The 20,742-nt window shown below is 41.9% G+C and overlaps 1 protein-coding gene across 1 annotated transcript in view; it reads right to left on the reverse strand.

Annotated features, from left to right (window-relative positions):
* The window catches only part of Pcgf5 (polycomb group ring finger 5), a 113,204-nt gene that overhangs the window by 50,154 nt on the left and 42,308 nt on the right, over nucleotides 1–20,742 (reverse strand). The gene's annotated exons all lie outside the window — the stretch shown is intronic.

Consider the following 20,742-nt stretch of genomic DNA (forward strand, 5'->3'; position numbering starts at 1 on the left):
AAATTGACTCAATGGGCATACAGTGAACAGAGCATAAGGTCCACAAGGGCAGGGCATGTGCCACCACTGCTGATCCCTAAAACAACCGATTCTTACTGAATGTTTGCTGAATGGATCCACGAACAAACAAACAACAAACAAGGAGAGAAATGGCCTCCACCTTTGCAGGCAGGACTGCTTATGTTCAAATCATGACACAGTCATCCTGAGTTCATATTCCAGACTGAACAGCCATCCATCCTCAGTTTTCTCATCGTTTGGCCCTAACAGAGAGAAGTACACATCGCATAGGAGTCAAATGACTTATGTGGATCTTGCCACGGATACACTGACTACAATGGACAGACACATTCTGAATTAACTTAAAATTCCTATATCCGTACTGTTCCCTGCTACGGAGATACACCAATAATGGAACATTTGGACATAATTTAAGTCCCTGGTTCCAAATAAATCCACAGGACAAATTTCTTCATACACTTTGCTTGCTTTAGTATACAACAGGAGGTAAAGCTAGTTAACCAAATTCACCTGCTTTCCCATACTCCAGGAATTTAAAGCTAAGATCGCTATTTATGAGGCAAATGAGTAAAATAAGTCTTGTTTAAACTGGTTATCACAAGGTGAAATTGAGAAATGGACACACACACACACACACACACACACACGTCTACTTTCACACATATTCAAAACTCTATTTCCCTGCCTGGAAATGTCTTAGGGAGGCAGAACTGGCTGAAACATGATCTATTTAGAAAACCTAACTGTATCAGTTATATCCTCTGGAAAATGTTTATGCAAACAGAAAAAGAATGGTCAACAGGAGCATAGAAAAGGGGAAACATGAAGGGTGAGATTTTGGCTGTGTGCCATCGTACTACTCAGGGCAAGGAGATGCTAGGCTAGCACAAGGCACTGAGTGGGTCACCGGGGCAGTATGTTTTAATACTTTCCAGAAGCAGCCCACCACACCCAAAGCTGTGACCCTTCCTCTCCAGCTGATTCCAGCATGCAGAGAGGTCCTCCTTTATCTTCCTTTCTACAGAAAGTAAGTAAACTTCTTGAACTACATAGTATTCTTCTTCCTATGTTTGATGTTACATCCATTTGAAAATTTAAAATTAAAGAATTCTCGGTAGAGGAAACTCAGATGGCTAGGAAACAAATAAAACATCCTTAGCCATTAGGAAATGCAAATCATTCATCTTACACCATCAGAATGGCTAAGATCAATAACATAAGTAACAGCTCATGTTGGCAAGGAGGCAGAGCAAGTGGAACACTCCTCCATTGATGGTGGGAGCGCAAACTTGTACAGCCACTATGAAAATCAGTATGGCAGTTACTTAGAAAGATGAGAATCTACCTCAAGATCCCAGCTATACCATTCGGGCATATACCCAAAGGATCCTTCATCCTACCACAGAGACATTTGCTCAGCCATGTTCATTGCTGCTATATTCATAATATCCAGAAATTGGGAACATAGGTACTCCTCAACAGAAGAATAGATAAAGAAAATGTGATACAGTTACACAATGGAGTATTACTCAGCTGTTAAAAAAAGACACCATGAAATTCACACATAAATGAATGGAACTAGAAAAAAATCATCCCAAGTGAGGTAACCCAGACCAAGAAAGACAAATATGGTATGTATTCATTTATATGTGGATATTGGCTGTTAAATCAATAGTAAGCAAGCTATAATCCACAGAACCATGGAGATTATGTAGAGTAAGGGACTGAGGGGACAGATAGGTTTCATTAAGAAAGGGAAATATAATAGTTATGGATGGGTCGGGTGCTGGAATGGGAGGGTCAAGTGGGGAGTGGAGGGAAATGAGGGAGCAAATACAGGGAGAGATAGCTAAAATTAAGGGCCATTTGAGGGGTTGTATGGAAACCTAGTACAGTAGAAGCTCCCTAAAATACATACACATGATGGCGATCTAAAAGAAATCTCCAAATGACGGGGGAGACAGAGCCCCAACTGGCCATCTCTTGCCAGCAAATGAAGCTTCCAGCACCGAGATTGGTTACATCTAATAGAGCTATTGGCCAAAGGGGTCCCACAGGAATCCCCGAACAACCCAGGCCAAGACTATAGGTTGCTCTCCACAAGCTTCAGCAAGGCCCCATTGCTGAAGACAACACTTACACAAGTCACTGACCACGGAGAAGTTGAGCAGGTGCCTACCTAGCCTTCACCCTTCGTGTTAGTGTCTTTGGTACAGGAAGCTACTGTGTATGCTACCAAAATATGTAAGGAAGGAAGTAAATAAAAGTAAACTTCAGGCCAGCCACAAACCCTTTCATCTACATAATGGTGTCCTGCCTGCAAGATGTGCTAGGGCAATGGTGGCACAAAGCTTGTGGGAGTCACCAACCACTATCTGATTTAAGGCCCACTTCAAGAGATAAAACCCATACCTGACAAGTGCAACCAAGGACCAGAGGTTAGGTAGCCCAGGGACGTAGGCTAAAAACCAAATATTGCTGGTGTAGAAAAAACAAACAAACCCAAAACCAACCAACCAACCAACCAAACAAACAAACAAAAAACCAAACTTACAGCAATAAAATGACTCCTAATGACATTCTGCATAGATCAGTGCTTTGCTCAGTCATCATCAGAGAAGCTTCCTCCTGCAGCAGACAGAAACAAATACAGAGACCCACAGCCAGACATGCATAGAGTGAAACACCTTGCAACACTGAGCCCTAAATGGGATGTTTCTAGCAAATCCCTTTCCTCAGGGCTCAGGGTACTCCGAGGAACAGAAGGCCGGAAGAATGTAAGAGGGAGGGAATGGAGGACACCAAGAAAACAAGGCCCTCTAAATCACCATGATCAAAGCTCACATGAGCTCACAGAGAGTGAGGAGGCATGCATAAGGCCTGCATGGGTCTGTACCAGGTCTGTCCTCTACGTACCTATTATGGCTTCCAGGTTAGTGTGTTTATGCGATTCCTACGTATGTGAATGAGTGGGTCTCTGACTCCTGTGCCTTCTCTTGGGTTCTTTTTTGTTTGTCTTGTCCAACTCTGATGTGCTAGTTTTCGTTTTATCTTGTATTTTATTATTATCCCTTAGAAGCCTATCTGTTTTCTAATGAGAGACAGAAAGGGAGTGGATCTAGATGGGAGGGGAGGTGGGGAGGAACTGGGAGGAGTAAAGGAAGGGAAAACTGTAATCAGGATGTATTATGTGAGAAAAAAATTTATTTTCAATAAAAGGAAAAAAAATAAACAAACAAACAAACAAAAAAGGTAAAATTACCAACCAATTGTAAGTCCCCCAGCAAGTTATTTTCAGATTCTGGATTTATAAAATTGTTTTAGATTTGGGATAATCACTAAAGATCTTTCCAGATCTTCAATTACATGCTTGTGCAATGTGAAAATATTACGTTGAGGAGAGGACACAGGAAACATTGTGTTGTGTCTGTGCTCATATGTTCTGGTGTGTATGCATGTAGAGACCAGAGATCACATTCCTCAATGGCCTTATTCCACCTTATTTTTGACACAAGCAAGGTCTCTCACTGAACCTGGAACTCATCACTCTGTCTAGTGTTCTAGTTTACTTTCTAACACCATAACATTTTGACCAGAAGCAACTTGGGAAGGAAATGGTTTATAGGCTAACCCTTCCCTGTCACAGTCCACCACTGGGAGGAAGTCAGGGCAGGGACTGAAGCAGAGGCCACGGAGGAACACTGCTTTCTGGCTTGCTCCTCTTGGCTTGTTCGACTTGCTTGTTTATATATCCCAGCACCACCTGCCCCAGGATGGCCTCTTACAGTGAGCTGGATGCTTCAACATGAATCAATCAAGAGACAGCCCCACAGGCTTTTAGGCCAATCAGACAGGGACATTTTCTCAGTTGAGATTTCCTATTCTCAAATGACTCTAGACTGTGTCAAATTAACAAAACAAACAAATAAACAAGCAAGCACCCCCCACACAAAACTAACAAGCACAGTATAGCTGGATGGATAGTGAGCTCTGGGGATCCACCTTTCTCTGCTTCCCTAGTGCTGGAATCAGTGGTGTCCAGCTTTTGATGTGCATGCTGGGGATCCAAACTTAGATCCCCATGCTTTCAAGACAAGAACTTTACTGATTAAGCCATCTTCCCAGCCCCCACAGTACTCATTTTAGGTTTTGAGGACCACAGTAGTTCCTAAGACAGCTATTCAACTTCACCCAGGTAGGGGGAAAAGCTGCCAAGTCAACATGTAAACGTAGGTGTGTTCAAATAAAGCTTTATTAAAAAAACAAAACAAACAAACAAAAAACAAAACAAAACAGGCAGCGAACTAGATGCAACCCTTGAGCAGCAGCTTGTTAATGCCTGAGCTGAAGAACACTTTCTGTGGACATACATTAGCTAGTTGCCAGGCCAGTTAAAGTTTCTAACAATTCTAAAAAAATATTCACGAGAATTTCAATTTAGAACATTGTGGTACAATGTTTTTTATTGTATGACTTCTTATTTCTAGGCAATGGATAAAGTACAGTGTTTCCCAAATGATCTCATCATCATCTTCACCATCAAACAGCCCAGGGCGTTGAAAGCTATTGTTTTATTCTGCTCTGCTATGGTTTGCAATAATTTGGACTTTCTCCTATGATATAATGGAGGAAGTCTTTCAAGAAAGCAACAACAAATGTTAAAAAACATTCTGTTCCCTTTGTCAAGGATCTTGACCTCACATCTCTCATTTCAAAATATCCAGAAACCCCAGTGATGTTTAAAGGATGCATTCTCCCTTTCTGTCTGGGATTCTGACCTAAGAGAAAGCAGAAGGCCAGCTACTTATTGCAAGCTGGCCAGACCTCAGCAAGTCATGCTGGCATGCCATCACTGTGGCTAGCTCCAGCAGCTAGATCCTAGCTGAGAAGAGACCCTGGAGGCCAAGGTGGGGAGAAGCCCACCATCTTTTCATCTTTGAAAATCAGTAGCTGCAACCAGGTAGGGCACATTGGAAAATAAGGCCACTTCAGCTGTGGAATAAGATCTGCCTCAATTAGCTGGAGAGAAGGAGGTGTATGCTCACTTCTATGAATCTCAACAAGGAGACTTCAGCTATAGACAGATACAACGCTCTCCGCTCCTAGCTTTTCACAATGACTATAATATGCAATTTCAAGGCACTCTGCACATGAATCACCAAGATGAAGGTCCATTTATTACCTATATTATTGGTGAGTTATAAGAGGTTTTGATATCAAATCACTTCAATACTGCCATTCTAATTTACTAAATTAAGAAGGATGCTCCCAAATTCAAAGAGAAGTAAATCCACATACGCTATGCACTTAGCTTTCAATAAGCAAGCGTTAAGAGCTGTCACTCCGGATTTGCATTTACAATGATATGTCACTTCCTCAAATGCTAAGCAGATGTTGAGTATCACAAGCTGCCAGGGAAGTTCACTGGGACTTGGTAACTGTAAGTTGGTAGATCATCACTTCCCTCAGTGTCTCCTTAATTCTTTAATCCTTTTTACAGAGGAAGTCTGATGTTTTAAGTGAAGCATTCACTTCTACTAGAAAGCCAACTTTCGGTAATCAGAAACAGAACGTAGAAGCACAGACACAAGGTCTGTAAATACTGATATTTACAGATATGAAGTCTTTATGTCAATTAAGATAGTTCACATTAGAAGCATCCAACAACAAATTAGTCATTAACAAGCCAAGTAAGTAGAATTTAGCTTTTAAGAGTCGACTTTTGTAATACACACACTTTACAGTTACATAAACATGTCATGTCTTTCTTCTTGGTTTACTAACCTCATAACTCTAATATGCCACATCAAGTGTTGAATATTGTATGTCAAATATTACACAGATTTATTCCAAATGCCAGTTGTGGGGAACTGCGTGCTCTCCAAAAGAAATTTCAAAACCTTTGAGTCTGATGAACTTAACTTTCTTTAGAAATAAGCTCTTTAAAGCTTGAACCAAGGTACAGTGAGCTAGGCAGTCAGCCTCTTAACACAAGACGAACACCTTCTAAGAAGAGGGGAGACAAATGAGAAAAACGTTAAGTGATAATACAGTAGCACTCTAACCCCACCAGGGATGTGTCCACCAACAGGAGGGGCTACATTCAACTGCCTTTGAGGTAGAAAAGGCTTAAGGAAACTGATGACATCTAGAATCAGGGTTATATGAACTGGGAGAGAGCTGTCCAGCCACATACAAACACAGCACTGAGGACCATGTAGGATGGGTTGGCATGGCAGCCGGCGTGATTTACAGACAAGCACAGTAAGACTAGAGGAGACCAAGGGATGAACTGACTGGCCGGGGGGCTAAAGGGCTGCAGAGTCATGCAGCCTACAGCTGGAGAAGAAAGAGGAGGACATAGATCCAGAGGGGCTTAACTGAAGTAAGCAAAAATGAAGTACTAGTGACTCGCTCTTCATATTAGTGACTACAAACCAGAATGACTGCTGTAAAATCAAATTATACTATAGTTAATTCCAGATATCCTTTTGGATCAGTTCATATCAATCAGATATTTCTATTTGGCATGGAACTCATTTGCACAACAGACAGCCAAATAGTTACTGTAATTGCTTCGTACATATTTACACATATTTATTCATACATGCATAGTATAGTTTAAAGACAACATCTTAAAAATAGATGTACTTTCTCAAGTATCACAGAGACCTTTTTTTTCTATTCTTGTTTTTTTTTTTGAGACAAGATTTTACTATGTTGTCCAAGCTGAGAGTAAGCTCACTACACAGCCCAAGCTGGCCTCACATTGGCAATCCTCCTGCCTTAGCCTCTAAAGTGCTGACATTATAGCTACCCATCATCAGTGACCACATTTTTAACTGGTTCATAGTTTTACATTATACAGTACAGAAATGTCAAGATGAGCAGCTTTCCTACTACCAGAAAATGAATGGCATAGTTGGAAGTCTATAACAAAAAATCCTTGAATGTGTGAGTCTTGACACTTGAAAATATTTAAGTTGTATGTAGAGAAATTCCTTTGCCAGATATGGAATCTAATATTCTGAATAATTTACTATTTCCATGCTTGCTCTAAAGATTTTTTTAAAAAAATTTTATTATGTGTATGGGTGTTTTGCCTACATGTATGTATGTCTGTGTACTGCATGTGCACCTGGTGCCCATGGAGGCCAGAAAAGGGTGCTAGATCCCCTGGAACAGGAGTTACATGCATGTAAGGCACCATGTGCATGCTGGGAATGAAAAACTGAGTCCATTGGAAGAGCAGTCAGTGCTCTTAACCACTGAGCCATCTCTCCGGCCCCCTCTAATTTTTAACTTCCTAGTAGCAGTAGTTTTACCACTTTCTGTTTTTATGGTCATTGGTGAGAAATTTTAAGTGTATTTCTTTGTGTCTGTATGTGTGCAAGTACCTGTGTGGGCATGTGTTTGGAGACCAGAGGGCAACACGAAGTATCCCGGTGCTCACTTCCTACCTTATCTTTAGAGACAGGATCTCACAGAGCCTTATCTATGGAGTAGACTGGCTGGCTGGAGCCCAGGAGACCTTCCTGTCTCTATTCCCCGACCCCCAACAGCACCAGGCCTACAGGTACCGGTGAGCAATCCCACATTTTTACTGACTGAGGAATCTGCCCTCAGGTCCCCAGGCTTGGGAGGGACCTGACCCCTTCTCCAGCACCATCGAGTGTTGTTTCTACATCTTGTGTAGTTTGGTGGTGTTGCTGCCAAAGCAGTTTGTCTTCTCCTGTCTGGGTGGGACGGGAGATTAAACCTTCGAGTGTAGGCTGCTCAGGAAGACCCTTCAAATAAACTAGAGATACAGAGATCTGGAAGAGCAAGGCTTCTCCAGAACACCGTAACTCCTCAACTACTGCAGTAAATAGAGTCCCGGTAAAGAACTCTCAGTTTACTGTAAAAGTGACTGGTGATGTGAGAAAGGACAGAGGGATGGATTCGATCTAGGACATGGAGAGGGAAGGCAACACCACACAGGGAAAAGTCAGCAAAGCGGATGAGAAAAGTAGCAAAATGTGAGAAAGGTCCAAACAGGGAAGACAAACACAGTAGGGAAAGTGAGATTTTTGAAACGAATTTGAAATGATAGAAATAAAAACTCAAAGAATCAAATAAAAAACACAGTGAAATGCATCACCAGACTTGAACAGAAGGAAGAATAATGTACTACATTCAGGCATTAATAACGACAAACATAAGTGAGCATGGCCACATGGTGTAAGAACCCTGGAATATAATCAAAAGACTACACTTAAAAATGTTTAGGTTAGAGCTATAATAAACCCTAAAGACTTGGAGAATCTAGCCTACAAAATTATAGAAAATTTCCAAACTCTAAGAGAAGAAATTGATATCCAAGCAAAAGAGGCATTCAGAACTCCAAAGACATGATCAAAGCAGAACCATGCCATGACACATTATATTCAAGATGCCAAGAGTATACTGCAGCCAAGTGTGGCGGCACACACCTTTAATCCCAGCACACAGGGAAGGCAGAAGCAGGCTAATTTATTTGAGTTCAAGGTCAGTTTGGACAAATAGTGAGCTCCAGGTCAGCCAGGGCTTCATAGTGAGACCCTGTCTCAACTAAAAAACACACAAAAAAAACAAAACCCAACTCATTTACAAAAGCAAAGACAGCAGAGCAACATCAGAACTTACAGCAGAAACCACAGAGACCAGAAACAAACAGAGCAATATATTTCAGGCCATGAAAACAAATGCCCGCCAACTGACTCTATTATATCCAGCAAAGCCTTCTTTTAAAATTGATGAAGAAATAGTAACATTCCAAGCTAAGCAAAAACTATGGCAGTGCATTGTGGAGGCCCACAAAAGTTTCCTAGTGAGATCTGAGCTTGCTTTACCCAGCAGAGCTGCGTTAGAGGATTGCTTGATCACGTGCGTGGTCGGTTACCTGGTGTCTGAAAGGGTCTGCACTTGGCTGTGCTAGGGGGAGGTCTTTTTCTCCACTCCTTGGCATTCCTGTAAATAGACCTTTAGAAGAGACAGAAGGGGCCAGTGGATAAGGGTCCAGGCTCTCCCGAGCTGTCCTGTTTCTTTCCCCTCTATATTTCTATCTAAGTATTTCTACCTCAATCTCTTATCCCTCTCTCAAGAGTTCCCTGTCATAAAAAAGCAAGAGCTGGTCTCCCACGATGCATGATCACCAAACCATCCTGTAGCATGAATCTTAGAGAGTCTTATTAATAAAATCAAACCCGAGGCCAGTTATTGGGGTAAATGCTGGAAGGTCAGAGTACCAGAACAAGCCACAGCTATCTCACCTTGCCAATTCCTCAGCTGGTCTTGTTTCCTCAGACTGGAAGCTTCTGTGTCCTCATCCCAATGGCTCTCAGCTGAACTGCTGCTCGAAATCCTGAATGCTTAACCAGCCAAATGCCTAACCAGCCAAATGCCTCTAGTTTCTGGTCCTCACGCCTTATAAACCTTTCTGCTTTCTACCACCACTCCCTGGGATTAAAGGCTGCTTTCTAGGATTAAAGGCATGAGTCACCATGCCTGGCTGTTTCCAATGCGGCCTTGAACTCACAGAGATCCAGAGGGATTTCTGTCTCTGGAATGCTAGGGTTAAAGGCGTGTGCTAACATTTTCTAGCCTAAGTATCTTGTGGCTTTTCTGTTCTCTGACCCCAGATAAGTTTATTAAGGTACACAATATTTTGGGGAACACAATACCACCACATCATCCTGAAGAAGGTATTTAAAGGATACTATAACCCAAGAAGAGGACACAGGAAAGTCCTAGAGGGAATCTATCATGCCCAATATAGAAGGCAGAAAATCCCTGGTACTAATATAGAAGGAAACAACAACCAACCAACAACATAACCAATAAAATTACAAGAATCAGCAAACACCTCCCAATAGTAACTTTAATCATTAATATCCTCATATCACTAGTAAAGAGAGGCAGACTAGCTTGATAGGGGAATGTCTCTTTGTATGCTGTGAAAATATGTTGCTCTGATTGGTTGACAAATAAAGCTGTTTGGTCAATGGTGAGGCAGAATAGGGTTAGGTAGGACATTCTAACTAGAGAGGAGGAAGTTGAAAGGCAGAACAGAGAGGATGCTGCCAGCCGCCATGAGAAGCAAGATGTAAAGATACTGATAAACCACAAGTCATGTGGCAAAGTATAGATTTATAGAAATGGGTTAATTTAAGATGTAAGATCTAGCTAGCAAGAGGCCTGAGCCAATAGGCCATACAGTTTGTAATTAATATAAGCCTGTGTGTTCATTTGGGTCTGAGCGGCTGCAGGACTGAAAGGACGGGGGAGCTGGGTGGGCACATGAAAACTTTCGGTTACACTGGCTGATTAGATTAAAAAACTGGAGTGGGGCATGGTGGCACATGCCTTTAATCCCAGCACCAGGGAGGCAGAGGCAGGTGAATTTCTGTGAGTTTCAGGTCTGTTCTACATAATGAGTTCCAGGACAGCCAGAGCTGCACAACAGAAAGACTGTCTCAAAAAGACAGAAACAAACAAAAACTAGATCTGCCAGGCAGTGGTGGCACACATCTTTAATCCTAGCACTCAGGAGGCAGGGCAGGGGGCTTTCTGTGAGTTCAAGCCCAGCCCAGTCTACAGAGGACAGGACAGCCAGGGCTACACGAAGAAACCCTGTCTCAGAAGAACCAAAAACAAAAAAAACAAACAATAAAAAACCCAAAAACAACAACAACAAAAACTAGATCCAACTTTTTGTTTTGTTTTGTTTTGTTTTTGTTTTTGTTTTTCAAGACAGGGTTTCTCTGTGTAGTTTTGGTGCCTGTCCTGGATCTCAATCTGTAGACCAGGCTGGCCTCAAACTCACAGAGGTCCACCTGCCTCTGCCTCCTGAGTGCTGGGATTAAAGGCATGTGCCAGCACTGCCCAGCTGTAACATAAATCTTAAAAGGTCTTATTAATAAAAACAAAACACAAACAGACAAACAAAAAAAACCCGGAGCCAGGTATTGGGGTGAAAGCTGAAAGATCAGAGAAACAGAACAAGCCACAGCCAACCTCACCTCGCCAACTCCTCAGCCGATCCTGTTTCCACGAATCCTCAGACTCCTCTGAGTCCTCACCCCTGAGGGTCTCAGTTGAACTGCTGCTTAGTTCCTGTCTCCTCACGCCTTACATACCGTTCTCCGCCCAGCCATGTCACTTCCTGGGATTAAAGGCATGTGTGCTTTCCAAGCAAAGGCATGAGATTTCAAGTGCTGGGATTAAAGGTGTGTGCCACCACTGCCCGCCTCTGTTCCCAGTGGGGCCTTGAACTCACAGAGATCCAGTCGGATCTCTGCCTCCCAAGTGATAGGCTTAGGGGTGTGTGCCACCACTGTCTGGCTCTATGTCTAACCTAGTCACTGGCTCTGTCCTCTGATCCTCAGATAAATTTCTTAGGGTATATAATATATTGGAGTACACAATATATCACCACAAATAGGTCCTGATACCATAATAGTCAGTGATTTTCAGTAACTTAATCCTATCTTTAGATAGGCTATCAAAACTGAAAATCAACACAGAAACAGCAGAGTCAAACTCTACCACAGATCAAATGTACTTAACAGGTGTCTACAGAATATCCCACCCACCAGATAAAGACTGCTTCCTTCTCAGCAGTCCTCAGAACTTTCTCTGAATAAACCATAAAATAAGATTAGCAAATAAAAATTAATTTATCTTCTAAGATCATAGTGAAATAAAACTAGAAATCAAGACCAAGAGACATTAGAAAAAAAAATTTTAAAAAAATGAACTACACAAAACAAAAACCACAGCCAAAACAAAACTACATAATCTAAGGAGACTGAACAACATACTCTTGAGTAACCAGTGGGAAATTGAAAAACTAAGAGAAAGAGTTCAAGAATGTCTAGTATCAAATCAAAGTGAATATGAAACCTACTAGAATCTGATTAAAAACTAAGAAAGTTCTATGATGAAAGTTTATATTGATGTGCTTACATTAAAAATCCATAATGATCTCAAAGGAAATAGTACAATGATGTGCCCCAGAGATGTAGAAAAATAAGAACTCAACAACCCCAGAGCAGCAGACAACGCAGAATAACAGATCAGGGTAGACATTGAGAGTATCAACGAATACTACACAGAATCAGAGAATTGGTTCTTTGAAAAAACAAGTAAGACTGACAAACCTTTAACCAAAATAATCATACCCAAATTCGTTACATTAAAGATGAGAAGGAGAGTGTTATAACAAATTCCAATGAAACCCAGATAATCTAGAGGAAATATTTTGACAATTTATACCCCTCAAACCCTGGAAATTTAGAAATTTCCTAGAAATAGATGAATTCCTAGCTATATATGACACACCAAAATTAAAGAAAGATATAACCACTGAGGAAAATCTTGCACAAAAGTTCCTCACAGTCATATAAAACAGAAATGAAGGTATTTTACTAATCAAATTCATTCTATGAAGCCAACATTATCCTGATCCCAAAACTGGGTAAGGGTACAACAAAAAACAGAAAATTGCATGCCAATGTCTCTGACGGATGTGGATACAAAAAGAAAATCTCAATGCAATTCTTGCAAACCAAACTCAAGAAATACATTAAGATAATCATACATCATAATTGAGGTGGGTTTATGTCAAGGATGAAAAGAAGACTGTTCAATAGATGCAAATGAATAAATGTAACACAGCACATAAATAGATATAGGACAGAAATCACACAATCATTTTCATTGATGCAAAAGGGCCTTAGTCAAAGGTGAATATCACTTTATAATAAAAACCCTGAAAAAAAAAACCACTAGGATTCGAAGGAACATATCCCAATACAATAAAGACCATATATATTAATCACAGTTCTCTAGAGTAACAGAACTTACAGAATGAACCTCTCTCTATATGTATATATTGAAAGGGAATTTGTTCGAGTGACTTAGAGTCCCAATGGCTGCCATTGAATGGAAGCTTCAAGGATCTGCTGGTTCTTCAGTCCCAAGGCTGGATGTCTGAGCCGGTCTTCAGTATATGCTGCCATCATGGAGTTGCTAGCAAGGCAAGAGCAAGCAGGCAAAGAGCAAAGACTTCCTTCTTCTGTGTTCTTATACAGGCTTCCAGGAGAAGTTGTGGCCCAGATTAGAGGTGTATCTTCTCACCTCAAAAGATCTGGATTAGACATGGATCTTCCCACTTCAAATTAAGCAAAAACTCCTCATGGGTGTGCCCTCCCTTTTGGGGTTTAGTTAATTACGGATGTGGTCAAGGTGACAACCAAGAATATGAGCCATCCCACCACATATGACAAACCTATAACCAACAGTGTACTAAATGGAAAAACTGGTAGCATTTCCTTTAAAATCTAGACTGAGACAAGAGCTTCTACTCACTCTTATCCAATACATGGCTTGAAATCTTAGCTAGAATAATGAGCGAATAAAAGGGATTCAAAATAAGAAAGACAGATGATGTGATCCTATGCAAACCCTGAGCACTGATAAACATGTTCAACGTATTCGTAGAACAGACAATCAACAAGCAAAAGCCAGTGGCTTTTTTATATGTGAATAATGGATTTGCTGGAAAAGAAATCAGCGGGGAAAATTCCCTACTCATAACAGGGTGCGGGACATGTAAACAGGAGAGAGGAAGTAGACAGAAGCCATGTGGAAGTGTGTTGCCTCAGAACCCAAAAGAGGGACTGAAGACGGTCATCCCAAATGGCTGGATAGCAAAGCTCCCAGAAGCAGGGGTTCCTGAACACAGTTCCCAGTCATTCCTGGGCATGATATACTGCCAGAGAAGTTGGTGAGGGACCAAACAATAGTGGCTCCTGTCATCCCTCTTCACCGCTACGCTGCTTGTTGTTTTGTGCCAACTCAGAAATATCTGGGAGGAGGAACACCAACTGAGGAACTGCCTCCATCAGACCGGCCTGTAGGCCAAGTCTGTGGTGTGTTTTCTTGATTAATGACAGCTATGGGAGGGCCGAGTTCACTGGGGCATACCACCCCTGGGCGGGTGGTCCTGGGTGATGTAAGAAAGCAAGCTGAGCAAGCCGTGGAGAAACAACTGATAAGCTGTGTTCCTCCATGCCTCTGCTTTAGTCTCTGCCTTGAGTTCCTGTCCTGTCTTCCCTTAATGATGGACTGTGAGCAGAATGTGTAAACCAAATAAACCCTTCCCTCCTTTCTTAGTTAAGGTTTCTATAGCTGGGAAGAGACACCATGACCACAGCAACTCTTACAAAGAAAAAAAAATTAATTGGGGTGGCTTACACTTTCTTAGATTCAGTCCGTTGTCATCATGGTGGTTCACGGCGGTGTGCAGGCAGATATGGTGCTGCAGAGTTAACTGAGAGTTCTACATCTTGCACAGGCAAAAAGAAGTAGTCTGTCTCACTGGGCGTGGCTTACGCCTATGTGAGACCTCAAAGCCCGCCTCCACAGTGACACACTTCCTCTAACAAAGCCATACCTCCTAATAGTGCCACTCCCTTTGGGGCCATTTTCTTTCGAACCACAATACCTCAACAGTTGTTTTGGTCGTGGAGTTTTTTTTTTTATCACAGCTACAGAAAGCAAACTAAGGCAGTTTCCCACCAGAGCTAAAGGATAAGATCATATTGTAGAAGACACCACACACCTTAGACGTAAGACAGAGAAAGACAAGACATGACCTACAAACTTCCTCCATGTCAGCTAGCATTAAAACCACCAGACTGAGAGGGAGACCACACAAGAAAAGGCATCATCGATCTCCCATGCTGTGAACTCTATGAAGCAGAAGGCCAACCTGCCAGGCAAGATATGCCCACTGGTACAACAATAGCTAGCAGCTTGACGGCTGTGGGAAGAACCAACTGCCCTCTGATGGGGTTTGAGGCTTGCTCTGAGGATGGGGAATCCATGCCAGGTACTGTAAGCCGGGCTAACAACCCAGGCCTGGGGAAGTCAGTGTCCCAGATGAATAATTTATTAATGTTAAAATTAAAGTCCCTTCTAAACATCTATGCCTATGTCCCCAGACAAAAGCTGATCCCAGCCTTTATCAGAGAAGCCTCTCCTTGCAATGGATGCTGATGACTGCAGAGACTCATGGCAGCCCAAGAGGCTGAGAATAAGTGATGGTTGTGGGCTTAGCCCTAAACAAGGCATCTGCATCACCGCCTTTAAGACCCAGGGACCACTGTGGAAGAGGGGTTGAGAAGTCTGTAAAAAGTTGGAAGATGGGGTGAAAAGCTGTAAAACAGGTGACAGCTACAGTCACCTAACTTTTGACGACAGTGTCAAACATATACACTGAAGATAGCCTTTTTAATGGACAGTAGAGGCAAAACTAGACCCCCACACCACCCGTGAAAAGAATAAAATTATAGCTATGTCCCCCAGCCTGCACACAAATCAATTTAAAATAGACCAAAGACTCTAATGTAATGCCTCAAACAGAATCTCCTAGGGGAAACGCAGGTAAAACACTCTAAGACACAGGAAATAATTCCAAGACCTGAAAAATGGAACTGCATGGAATCAAAAGGCTTCTGGACAGCAAAGGAAACCACCACCAGAATAAAGGACCCAGTACCCAGAATGGGAAAAAGGGGCCCCAGCTAAACAGTTTCTTTTTTAAGAGTTGCTGTGGTCATTGTGTCTCTTCACAGCAATAGAACACTAAGACAACATAATCAAGAAAATGAATTACACTGTACAGTATGTTAAAGGAAATAAGTCCAACTGAGAAAGAAAAACGCCATGTTTTTTATTTTTCGTGTATAGAGCCTAAATTTAAAATATGGATGTATGTGTATATTCTTGTGTTTATACTGTGCATATAGAGGCTATGAAACCAGAAGAGGGACCATCAGAAAACAGGAAGAAACAGACCTTAAGGGAGAATAATGGTACACATAGATAGTGTGACAGCAAAAACGGAGAACTCTACACAGAAGGGAACCAGTGGGTGGCTACGGGGACCCAGGGTCACTGGGGAAGGGGTACGAATTAGAACTGAGTATGACATGTATGTATGAAAACACCATGACAAAACTCATTACATTGCATGCTAACTTAAAAAATTAATTTAAAAAACAAGAGAAAGAGAACTGTTTCCAGAGAGGGAGCAATGTTCCGTTTTCTTTATTTACTCCCCAACGAGAATTAGCATGCATTATTCATTAAAATCAGGTTCTGCCATTCTTCTAGGGATATTCATAGTTATTTTCTATTTAGATTTATTCAGATTAATTCTCTATCTCATCCCCGTCAGTACAGTAGCTTCTGGGTATACAGTATAAAATGTTAACAAAAAATAAATAAAGCGAACAAACTTGTAGTTCTGGCCACATCATTTACTTCCTCCCACTGACCAGAATTACGGTTCTCCGTGACTACCAAACACTCCCAACAACCGCAGTCAAATAATTTAAATGTGATTTGTTGCTCCAATCTGTGACCTGCAGGTGTGGTGGACACAGAATGGTCTTGCTCAACACAGCACTCTTGCACATCACTGTGCCTTCCCGTGTCCAGAATCCGGCCATCGGGTACCACTTCTCACACTCTGTCTTTAATGCCACACAGGTGAACGGCAACCCACAAAGGTTCCATCAACCAATGCGTGTCAAAGCCAACTTTCCAGAGTGGCTTCCACTCTTCTTCCTTGCACAACAGCTAAGCGTGAACGTGCTCAACATCTCATTTGCCTGTTATTTCTTTCATTACTTATGAAACTCGTCACTTCGTTCATCATGTAAATGAGGATATCCCAGCATGGAGAGTTTGCATGACAGCAAGTGTCACAGGCCTGGAGTGGACAAAGGTGCAGTGGAACTTGGTCCTGAGGAGCCAACCCAGTGCTTCCCAGCCCCATGCTGAGCATTCTGCCCTAGAGCAGAGCTCTCAGACCTTAGCTCTGCTCTTCCCAACATAAAACCGTGCCTGTGACTCAAATACAGGATGAATGTCCCATTCTAGCTTTTGCCTACCCTGCATCCCACTCTCTGTCCAACCATCTTTTCCTCCCCCATTTAGCCCAGTTGCAATTCTGACTCGTCTAAAATAGCTCTTCTGTCCTCTCCACCTTTCAGGATTCTTCCTTTCAGGGACTGCTGGAGACCCAGGCACTCCATACTTTCAATTTTCAAATTTTCAATCAGTACTGATGTTCCTGTTTATCAGGGAAAGTAGTAAATAACTTAAGAAGAGGTTGGTGCATAAATCTTGCAGGTGTTCAATAAATACTGGCTGAATTTACCATAACCTTTTATGGCAATATAGCAAGTGAAACTAATACGGTGCAATGTCAGCAGGTAACTCTCTAAGAAACAACCTCAAGATATTTCAAGCAGAATTGAAGGTACCACTTAACCTTCTGTGGCATCCTTCAACCTAGAATCAATCCTCTAGCTAATTGTCTGTACTAAGGACACATTTGTGTATTTGGATCTAGCAGGTCACTGTGTGCACTAGTATGCGTAGTCAGGAAAGGACTAATGCCTGATCAGTACTCAATCAACACTGGGACATATTGAGATGTTTAGGTCTGTTGGATTCAAAGTTATAATTGGAATAATCTCATGAGATGGGAAGTGAAAATGAAATGTACTCAGCTGGTTTTGAGTATGTGTTTGGCAAATACTTCGCAGACTCTAATGCCTGTTAAATACTGTTTGGGGTACCATGAATGATGTTCCCATGGTCCTCCTGGCTCTGAGTGTGTGTGTGTGTGTGTGTGTGTGTGTGTGTGTGTGTGTAGCATCTGAGAAGTTTTCAGTGTCGGAAAGGATGTGACATTTATCTATATTTAAATAGAGAGAATGGGTGAAAGTTGATCTCTTATTTATTATCCAGAGAATTCATCAACATTTTTTTCAGAGCTTATAAAGATACATGGAGATCTAGGTCAGAATCCGAAACATTTCTGATTGTCAGTGTTTTTTAAAAAGGATAGCCCATGGGAGAGAGAATGGGAGTGACAGGACAGCACAGGGCAGGTGTGAACTAATTGGTAGCAGGTGTCGAGCATTAGAGGCACCGATGTAGCCTTTCTGCTCGCCACAGGGCCTGGCATCTAGCCATGGGCAAGCTTTGAGTACCTAGATTGAAGCTTGCACAGATCACAAGTTCCATGGCCCTGTCCTTCTATAGGGAACATTGGAGCTCCGTGGGACAATGGCCTCTCACCAGACAATCTTCAGATGTCACCTTCAACCAAGAAGACTGAGCAGATACTAGCCTAAGCACCAGAGCAGACAATGGCCAGGATAGCTCTGAAGAAGCTATCTTAAACACCACCGATGGAAATAAAGGAAAACCCCCCACTGATGACACATTGTTCAGTGGGCTTTGTAAGTAAGTGGTGAGACCAGGGAACAAATCACCAGGACATCACCTGGTACAGACGGGACTCCAGCAGTAGGTAGACTCTTTGCGATGGTGTCTGACACCCATCCGGGAGAGCAGAGAAAGCAATGGGCCACAATAGAGTTGTAGAACATTAGTGTCAGAAGTTGACTGAGCTTCTGAAAATAGAGACATCTAGGTCTACCACCCCCTAACTATCCAAATGTCAGAAGCTGCAGAGCACACAGACAGCCCAAAATGAAAGAAACACACACATACACACACACACACACACACACACACACACACACACACACACACACACGGGAAGCACCCAGTTGGGAAATCTTTCTGATTCTGTTAACACTGAGCTGACATACCCACCCACTCTACTCCACTCACTCTCTGATGCCCATTTGTGGCTGAGGTATTCAGGATCAGAGTTTAGATCAGCAGGTGTCCTCTTATCCATCTTACACATTGGCTGTGGCTTTCACAGAGGGAAGGAAGTGAGGTATGCCTCATCCTATGTCCATGAGAGTGTGAGTGTTCTTATGATGTTTTCTTATAAGAAAAAACAAACAAACAAACAAAAAACCCTCCATTCTTAATAGGATGAAGTAAGGGGAAATAAAGTAAGACAAAAGAAGGGCAAATGAAATTACCTTACAGAAAAAAAAGGATTGCTGATTAAAATGCAAATAAATTGAACAAGGTTACTAAGCAACACAAATACCATGTACATGTGGAATTTTTATGAATGTAAAAGTCACAAACTACAAATAGCCAAAGTGCTAACAATAATTTGTCTAGAAATGACTTCTAAGGAGACTAAGGACGTTATCTGACCAAAACCCACTCCTGCAGGTCAACAAAAAACATTTATTTTTTTGGTGCAGAAAGCTCAACCTACCTAACTTTTGTTTGGGTATCCATAAAGTTACGTTTGACCAAGGAGAACATTAGTAGATGAGCATCCACAGCTGAAACTACTGCTACTTCTCCATGGTCCAGGAAAGCAGGCGTTGAAAGCACCTCTTTGAAAGGTGAGGATTTTCAAATGGAAGTGTGAATGTGGGGGCACAGCATCCCTCATCAGTATGGTTTCCAGGACTTGAGTGAGGTGTGCCTTTTCTCTCCCGAAGTCTACCAGAGGACAAGTCCCTAAAAGAGCACTCCTTCCCTTCCACGCTAAAAAGACAAGTTTTACATTTTTATATATTTATTTAACGTATGTGTACCAGGCGTCTTTTTGAGTTTTCTGTATGTGTAGGAACTGTAGAGGCAGCAGATGGTGGGTTTCAGAGTCACTAGTACAGGAATTACAGGTGGCTCTAAGCTGTTGTGTAGACGCGGGGAACCAAATCCAGGTCTTCTGCAAGGGTAGCGAAGTGCTCTTTACCACTGAGCCATCTCTCCAGGTCCAGAAGGTAAATTTTTATGGAACATGTGTGTTTTAACTCTAAGGACAACCTACAGGTTCATACAGCTTTGCTACTTCAATACAGTCCACTGGCCACCATCATTACCAGGCAATCGGATAGGGATGATGAACTTGGGGCCCAATCTGGGTGCTTCTTGTGCAATCACATGCTAAGTGGACTAAAAATACTCATTACTTCTTGAATTAGTGCTTTTTTTTCCCTGGAAGGTAGAAGTCAGGCTAATGCTAGGATAATCTGAACATTAAAATGAATGACATTAATGCATGATAACACACATTAAATTCATGAATTCATATTTATAAAAAGCAATTAAGCAAGTAAGAAGGGAGAGAGAAGGCTGTGTATGACAACTTCTCTAAGGAGTCAAAGGTCACAAAGATCTCCATTTTGCACCAATGCTACTGCTTCTGGCAACGATTCCCAGGGATCATAAACAGGTAAAAGATGTTGGGACACCGGGTATTTACATAGTTTTAGACTATTTGTCCATACAAATGTTACAGTTTTACATAACAAAATTTTATACTGTAAAACTGTGAGTTATGAAGTACTTACTAGTACCAGTGAGGAAATGTGAAAAACATTACCAAAAACCAAGGACTCGTGTAAATGGAGGCTTTTTGTCCCACCTGGTCCCGCAGCTGCTTTTAAAATAACCACTCAGAGGTTTAATATTAATTACAAATTTAGATTTCCCACCTGGCTCTATCCTGCCTTGCTATAGGCCAAAGCAGCTTCTTTATTATCCAATGGTAATAAAACATATTTACAGCACACAGAGGGGCTATCCCACAGCACGCTCAAAGTCACCAACACTAGTGAGGGTACACTTTAACATCACACATCTGCTAAGCTGATGTATTTACGAGGAAACACTGTTGTCTATGTGATATTTCTGCCAAAAGCGTATCTTGATTCTAATAATGGGACAATAAAG

Source organism: Peromyscus eremicus, chromosome 1 (assembly GCF_949786415.1).
Source record: "Peromyscus eremicus chromosome 1, PerEre_H2_v1, whole genome shotgun sequence".
Lineage (NCBI taxonomy): Eukaryota > Metazoa > Chordata > Mammalia > Rodentia > Cricetidae > Peromyscus > Peromyscus eremicus.